We start from the raw sequence: 9317 nt of genomic DNA on the forward strand, positions 1-9317 counted from the left end.
AAACTTGAATTACAAAAACCCTGCCTCGTCTTTAGTGTAGAAGAGTAACTAAACAAGACAGAGTTTGAAACGAACCATTTTAACTTCAAAATTAATTAATCGAACACATCTCACAGAATTAGCAAAAAAAAATCTTAAATCTAATACCCTTTACTTTATTATTAAAAATTTGGATTGAAATAAAACCATTTATGCCATTAGCAATGTTATGCTGATATGAAATTCTATTCAAGAAACCAATTTCAGTCCGAATTTTAAATTGTTTTTGTTTTTCTCAGCATCACATTTGAAAAGGTTTTGATAAATTACACAAGACCAAAAAATTTACATTTTTTCGAGGTGCAATGAATTTTAAACGTAATTTTAACTAATTTGAGTGTCCGTCCTGAATCTAAATGCAATTTTTCTATCAGCTTTTGTAATTGTAATAGCTTTTCAAAATTATTTAAGGAAGCTCTGCACTTTTTTGACAAAACTTGAAAACTAAAACATAACATTTTGAAATAAAAGATTTGAATCAATTATCCACTTTCATCAAGACTTCAAGTCACTTCTGCACAAGTTCTGCGATAAAAGTTATAGAAGTTTTCTATTTGTTTATTTTTTCTCATTTAACGAATTTTGAAAGAAATTTTAAAACAAATTGAATTTTAGATACTTTTTAAAGCATAAATCAAATAATCGTTTTGCAGGTTCCAATAAATGTGTGAATGAAATGAATTTTTTTTAAGCTTTCTGCCAGTAATGTCAAAAATACTTGTAATGATATCTTTCAAAAGTTTTAAAAACTATTGAATATAACTTTTTTAGAACATGCATCATCTTCATCATCAAAATATTATTTCTTATTTGAATGAAATATAAAAAAAAAACAAAATAAGAATCAGATTTCTTCTTTAATGCAGGTTTGATAACACTAGTTTACAAAATTTTAAAAAAAATCGTGAACTTGAATAACTGACCAACATTTTTAATGTAAAATCGGGCGCTAAATCTGAAAATGAAATTCAAAAAAATCTCAGTAGAACCGTTTTTAAGTTATGCTCCAAATATGAAAATTCGAAAAAATTAAAAAAGTTCTTGTACTTAGATTAAAATATCTCAGACGGCATAACAGTAATTTGAAATCCCTCTTTTGCATACTGAAGGTGAATAAGTTTTCTATCGATTATCTGATCACTGTTTTTACGTTAGACCAACAGTATTATTAATATTAGTGACTTTATGAAAAAAAATTATAAAAAACGCATTTTTTTAGAGAAAATTTTGTTTCAACGAAAGTTTTAGACTCAATGGTAGCATTTAAAAATCTGATTTTCTTCTGTGCTTAAATTTCAATTCAAGACAAAGATTTCAAGTTATGGCTACTTTACCATAACTGAAATTTTTGGAGTTTTTAATAATTTAACGAACCGCAGTACACTTATCATAGTATAGGAAGAATGTTTCGATAAATCTCACTCGCTCCAAGTCAAAATTATTTATTAGCTTACCAGAAGGTCTCATGCCAAGTTTCAGGAAGATCTGACCATAGGGAGGGGTTGCTTAAGTCTCAAACGTGAAAAAAATTTTGAGGTATTTTTCCCGGAATCAACGAAAAATACTGGTTTTTCATCAATAACTTTTTTCATCACAAGTTGATTGTTTTTATAGTTGATTTTATTAAAGCCTAAATTAAGACAAATATTTCACCCGAAGACAGTAACTCGATTGGATTTGAAACAGAAAAGTTATTGCGGTTCAAAGGCCGCAAATTTTGTCCAACACGCAATGAGTACTTTTTACGCATTGCGTTTTATACGACAATTTTCGACCAAAATACAATCTTTGAACCGCAATAACTTTTCTGTTTCAAATCCAATCGAGTTACAGTCTTCGGGTGAAATATTTGTCTCAATTTAGACTTTATTAAAATTAACCATAAAAAACAATCAGCTAGTGATGAAAAAAGTTATTGATGAAAATCCAGTATTTTTCGTTCCTTCCGGGCAAAATACCTCAAAATTTTATTCACGTTTGAGACTTAAGCAACCCCTCCCTATGGTCAGATCTTCCTGAAACTTGACATGAGACCTTCTGGTAAGCTAATAAATAATTTTTACTTGGAGCGAGTGAGATTTATCGAAACATTCTTCCTATACTATGATAAGTGTACTGCGGTTCGTTAAATTATTAAAAACTCCAAAAATTTCAGTTATGGTAAAGTAGCCATAACTTTTTCAATTTTCAACCGATTTTGATAAATAACCACTTGAAATCTTTGTCTTAAATTGAAATTCAAGCACAGAAGAAAATCAGATTTTTTAAATGCTACCATCGAGTCTAAAACTTTCGTTGAAACAAAATTTTCTCTAAAAAATGCGTTTTTTATAATTTTTTTTCTCATAAAGTCACTTATATCAATAATACTGTTGGTCAAACGCAAAAACAGTGTTCAAATGATCGATAGAAAACTTATTCACCTTTAGTATGCAAAAGAGGGATTTCAAATTACTGTTATGCCGTCCGAGATATTTAAATCTAAGTATCAGAACTTTTTTAATTTTTTCAAAATTTCATATTTGGAGCATAACTCAAAAACGGTTCTACTGAGATTTTTTTGAATTTCATTTTCGGATTCAGCGCCCGATTTCACATTGGAAATGACCTTCAGTTTACTGAGTTCAAAAATGCTGTAAACTAGTGTAATTAATCAGTTATCAATGATTGATTTCACTTTAAACTGAAAAATTTTAAAACTCCATATAATCGAAACTAAATGTGATAGTTTAAATAAGCACTAAATGCTGTTCTTTGGAGTTATCAATTAAATTCTTTTAATTAGTTTTAATAATGGTAAGACGTGTTTATTGAAAAACATCCTTCTTTTATGTTGAAAAACCTTTTATTTTCATATTTTTTTAAATTTAGAATTAATACAGCATATTTTTTGGTACATTTTTTTTTATTTTGGATTAAATTTATCGAATTTTTATGACAAGTAATTGAATTTTATGAAATATTTTCGATTAGTTTGTCTTTGTTTTTAAATTTTGAATTTTGAATTTTAAATCGCGATTAATTATTTTCAAATTCAAAACACTACAGCAGAACTTTTCAATAAACCCTTCGGTTAAAAATGAAGAAAAGAAATGCAAATAAAGATGAATAGTAAGTAACAATTATTGTCATTTTCCTAACAATTTAACATGGTTATATTTTATCTGATCTGACATTTATTTTAGCTTTCAGATTTTTTTTTTAAATGTTGTTATGAAAAAAATTTAATTCAAATTTTGAAAAGTAGATTGCTTAGAAATTATTTTGAAGCAAATTTCTAGTTCAGCCGAAGAAACATCATTTTGACAATGACTTCCCGAAAATATCATTGAATTTAAACTTGCATTGTGATTTGTTTTGGAAATTTTGATTTATTTTATTAGTAAAATTTATAATGTTTTGAGTTTGTGTGATAATCATGAGTAAGAAAATGATGCTAAAATGCATTTTCTTGTTAATTGTGTATTTTTGGAATTGTTATTATTTTTAGCTAAATTTGAATTTCGAAACCCCCCTCCCTTATGGACGCGTTCTTTGCACGGGCCTGGCCTAGAGGATAGCGTTTCAGTCTTCTAAGCCACAGGTTATGAGATCGAGACTCGATCACGGCATACATTCTGTGGGCTGGTGGTTTTAGCATTAGAAAGGTGCTAGCCGTTATATCCTTGAAAGATGTACGCTTTTGTCATAAGTATAATTCAAAGAAACATGAAGTTTCACTGATTCCTATATGTGTGTGTTCGTTTAATAACGATACAAAATTAAAATTTCAGGAATTTATTGACCGTCCCAGAAGAAATTGTTTTATTTCGATGCAATCGAATAAAGTTACAAGCCGCCAAACTTACAATTGTGTCAAATTGACACTCAAGGGCAGATAAGGGTTAATCTCCAGGGTTTGCTACAACAATTAAAAGAGCCACTTTTCCGTTCTGAATAACAAAGAGTTTTTATCACTCGATTCTTTAATTTTTTTGGTATAATTACAGAACTTTATTTGTCGACTGACAAAGCAAAATACGACAGAAAAAATTCGAAAAACAAAATTCAAAAATGGTCCAATTAAACCCACTTTAAGATCATATTCAACCTGTAATGTGCACTGTGAAAAAGTTTATCAGTTAAAGTAGGCAAGAAAGTGATAAATTCATATAAACTGCATGAAGCGTTGTTAAATCAATCATTTTTAAGATATTTTTCGGTTCATTCAGCCAGCTATCATTTTTCTACTCAACATGAGATTTGACTGATTCATGGAAGAAATGTTAACTAATTAAAAAAAAATCAAATATAGCTGCCAATAGCTTTCTGATTGCTCCCCTTAACAAACGCATCTTATTATTTTCTATTTTAGCATCTTAATATATTGGCGAGCAGTAGCTAGAAACCTGTTTTTTTTGTATCAATATTATCGATCAGCTTTGAAGACGTAGCTGAATCAAACAAGCTTGAGTCTATTTGAGCAATACGTTGAGGAATTAAACATTGTTCAATAGACCCCAATTGAAGGCTGCTTTTGTATAAAATCTGATCGAATATACTATGAAATTTACTCAACTATAATACCGGCAAATAAAAACCAACTATGTGATTTTTCATATCAAATTGGGGATACAGGTGTCTCTAAACGTTTTCAAAAACGATTATCGAATATTCTTGTTTGAAATGTTGCAAAAATTTTTAACTTCTAATTCAGATCTGCATCCTTCAAAACTTGTTTGGGCAAATTTGAAATTTATTTTTCTTGGTGACCCTACCTTTAATCCAGCCCAACATAAAATTCTCATGGTGGAATGTCCAAACCAGAAACATTACTTGGAGCTGACGAGCTTGTTCCAATCAGGTGCGAACGAGTAGAAAAAACACAGAACACAGTTAATCGAATCACAGCGTGATTTAGTACGACCTCGGACCAAGTCAACCCGATTGTCACCTTTTTCTCACAGCAGCAGATTCGCGTGCACACAATTTATGAATCGAACAGGGCCAGCCAGATGATATCTCCACTACTGGTCCGGTTCAGGTCCATCATGGCAGCCAACCTGTTGGGATTACCATCAATTTGCCTGAAGCTAAATGAGATTTATACCGGTAGGTGAAAAACGAGAGAGGTTCCGGTGTTCCAATTCTTGCCAAGTTCAAACTAGTTTTGTTGAGGTGAAATAAAAATTCTACCAATAAGTTCAGTTTGACGTTATGAGGTTCTTTTAAAGACGACAGTATAAAACTGGTTTATTTCGAAACAAACTTGAAGAAAGTTTTGCTGATTGATAGTGCTATCAAAAGAAGCGACACCTTATGCAAATCGAGCCAGCTCCATATTGGCGATGGGCCCGGTTGAGTGAGCGCGCATGAACTCAACAAACCGGAAGAGGTAATGGCTGTGGGTTTGGAAAATTATACACATCCGGTCAGGCCCCAGCCTATGATGGTGGTGGCAAAAAATGACACGTTAGATGGTCGATCGACTAACGAGCTGGAAAGGGTAGTGGCGTGGCTGCTGAAAACCGTTGACGCGAAAGGCCTTTTTTTGCACCAATTTCTGTAATCTGATTTTAGTGATTAGAAAAGTAACCAGCAGACTCTCACAAAGCTTACACAAATAATCTTTTTAAAATAATTTGATAAAATAAATACCACTCATCATTCTCACTTCATTTTGGATTAATTCCGTTGCATTTTTGTTTAAAAAAAACACTTCTCTTCAATGATTCAAGGTCACAGTTTTCCATCGTCAGCTTTTTTTCCTTTTATTATTTTCCCTCGTCATCGGTGATGAATCTTCCATCCCATCACTCTATTTTTAATCTACTACTTACTGGCACACGATTCAGCTGTTCTGTCCGGAAAATAAACTTAGTACGACATCGGAAGCAGCCGCGGATGCAATTTATGGGCGGCACTTCACCCCTCGCAGTCTGTGTAGCCTCGTCCCTAATTGAGTTAAGCGGAAAAACTGTCAAAATGCGGGAAAATGTAAAAACAAATAACAAATAATCTTGCTGCCTTGACATGGCGCATCGGGCAGAGGGTCTTGGGTTTGGAACTGCGTTGTCGTAAAACTAGTCGTTGATGATGACCTAAATTTAGACTCCCACGTCCCATTCATTGGACAGACAGTTTAATTCCAAGAATGCACAACGTCAGTAGAATGGACTTGAAATTTGTAACCGATGCATTTGCAGTCCTTTCATAAAATATTTTTAAGAAAGGCCAAAAATTATTGATACCCATTAATTTCTTCAAACACTGAAATGGAAATAAGTGAATTTCACTTGAGATAAGTGGTGCCCAGACAATCCCCATAACATTTTATTGCAACAATTGGAATTTGAATTTCAGATTCGAATAATTACGGATAGCTACATCGGTGTACCATTCAGCAAAAAGAAAACACCATGAATTCTCAGCGCGCCGTAGTTGAGTTCGAACGGAAGATTATCTCACTCACAAGCTGAGATAAATATAAACTCTAGCCGTTCGTTCGTTGTTTGCATTTTCCGCATCAGATTATTCCACATGCACTCGATTGGCATCGAGCAAGCAGTTCCTGAAATTGCTTATTTGCATTCAACTGTACATTGTTGAAAATGGATTCACATGCCTCCGAGAGGAGAAAAGCACAAACAAAAACTTTCTTATCTAATGATCATTCGCACGTCCCTTCCTCTTCCAATGGTTAGAATTTACACAAAATTTGAGTAGTCAACAATGTGAGAGGGAATCAAACGGAAAAGAATCAAACACTCAACCTTATCCATCTCGATCTGTTAACCTTTTCCTGGTCTTACGAAATTGGTACGTGCCATCAAAAAAAAAAATAGGTCAACGTCGGCTCTCCAGAGAAAAATCAATGGTCATCTCCAATTTCAAATACAACTCATGCATTAATTCCGGCTTAATGTGTTTTTTTCCCTAGTTCACTCAGCAAAGGTTTACTGGGTCCCTCATACGAAATCGATTCCCCGAATTTGATATCAAATTCGGCTTGACATTTGCATTTTCGGGTGTATTTTTTTCTTCATTCCTGTAGGATAGAGCCGAGTAGTAACGGCATACAAAAACAGAAAGTCGAGCAAATAAACAACTCCAAATGTTGTGGTGGGTGGGTTTCGGATTGCTGCTGTTTCAATGACGCTGAAAATGTCAGCCGCCAGCACATTGTTTGGACTTTAGGCACCTTTGTTTTGTTTTTGGCTTTTTTTTTTTTCATTTTTCATTCATAGGCTTTACTCAACGAAAGCAATAAGACTAATTTACTGGAGGACATTTGGGAATTGATTGGGCAAGAGAAGCATCTTTGAAATATTATAAAAATTGAGGAAAAAACGAAGCGTTATTTGAGATAATTCTCAAAATCTCACTTAAAATATTCCTTAATCCAATTTGTTGTGTTCAAGATGCCTTTATGTCTATAAAAATTTTATTTTTAATTACACTTAAAGTGTTCAAAATCTATTTTTTTCTTTTTCTTGTGTCTATTCATGGGTTTTCGAACATGTTGTATTTATTATAAAAATTTTGTGTAATCCATAAAAAAAAAACTCGGTTCAAAAACAGATTCGGATTAACTTAAGGTTGTCAGAATTTTTTCAGCACGTACCAGGGCCGGACAAATCCAGGCTATTTTATCTTAAAACCTGACAAAATTCGGGCACTTGATTTGTAAATGTCGGCCAAAAATCCAAGCAATATTCGGGCAAATTTGGTCAAAATCCAGTAATTACTCAACACAAAAAACTTGAAACAGTTTTTGTTTTTACATCAGCAGGTTAATAATTGTTTTTTAGATTTTCAAAAAACTTCTCATGATTTTTTTTAACTAAGCTTGCTCAAAAATTTCGTTTTTGACGCATAATTAAAAAATTTTACTACACAATTTGTGTTTTTTTGTTTACTTTGGCAAATAAAGTGAATGAATCCGGGAAAAATCCGGGCTTTTTTCAATGAAATCCGGGCAACCGAGCCGGCTGTACTTTTGACAATTTTTTACTTAATATTCGGGCAAAACCGGATAAAACCGGGCAATCTGGCACCCTTATATTTATTAAGTAAATAAGCAATATCACTACAATTGATATTGCTTATTTGCTTAATAAAGATCACATACTCGCAAAAGATCAAAAATGAACTGCAGTGGGTTTATTTTTTTATAATATTACGTTACATGTCAATGTCAAATATATTTGATTACTCTTTTTATTTTGCTCTGCATCAATATCCAGAGTTGAAAACACAAATAAAAGACTGACTCGTTGAAATTACAATCACTTAACGAAACCGCTGAATGTATTGCTAATTGCAAATCGCTAAATACACCCAAAGAAGTAGTTGCTAAGTTTCAATGCCGCTCGGCGCTTACTCAATGCCAAAAATGCGCTGAAAAGTGTTCTGTACTCCAAAGATTATATGATTGAAAAAGCACTACTGGCCTAAAGACTCGAACTCCCGACCAAAATAATGCATGACCACTACATTCAAGTGAAACAAGAAAAATATTTTATAGGATTTTCATCCTATACGATAATTTTTCCCAAAATAAAAAAAAAGTGAGAATCGAACCCAACGCAACATTCTTATCTCGACTTGCCAGTCCGACAGCTTAACCAGTGTACCAACTGAGTCAGTTAGGATGGGAATGAGAATGGGAAGGATTAGCATGTGAATGGAATGGGAATGGAATGAGAATGGGAAGGATTAGCATGGGAATGGAATGGGAATGGAATGGGAATGGAATGGGAATGGATTGGAAATGGAATGGAAATGGAATAGAAATGGAATGGAAATGGAATGGAAATGGAATGAAAATGGAATGGAAATGGAATGAAAATGGAATGGAAATGGAATGAAAATGGAATGGAAATGGAATGAAAATGGAATGGAAATCGAATGAAAATGGAATGGAAATGGAATGGAAATGGAATGGAAATGGAATGGAAATGGAATGGAAATGGAATGGAAATGGAATGGAAATGGAATGGAAATGGAATGGAAATGGAATGGAAATGGAATGGAAATGGAATGGAAATGGAATGGAAATGGAATGGAAATGGAATGGAAATGGAATGGAAATGGAATGGAAATGGAATGGAAATGGAATGGAAATGGAATGGAAATGGAATGGAAATGGAATGGAAATGGAATGGAAATGGAATGGAAATGGAATGGAAATGGAATGGAAATGGAATGGAAATGGAATGGAAATGGAATGGAAATGGAATGGAAATGGAATGGAAATGGAATGGAAATGGAATGGAAATGGAATGGAAATGGAATGG

This window comes from Uranotaenia lowii, chromosome 2 (genome assembly GCF_029784155.1).
Source record: "Uranotaenia lowii strain MFRU-FL chromosome 2, ASM2978415v1, whole genome shotgun sequence".
Lineage (NCBI taxonomy): Eukaryota > Metazoa > Arthropoda > Insecta > Diptera > Culicidae > Uranotaenia > Uranotaenia lowii.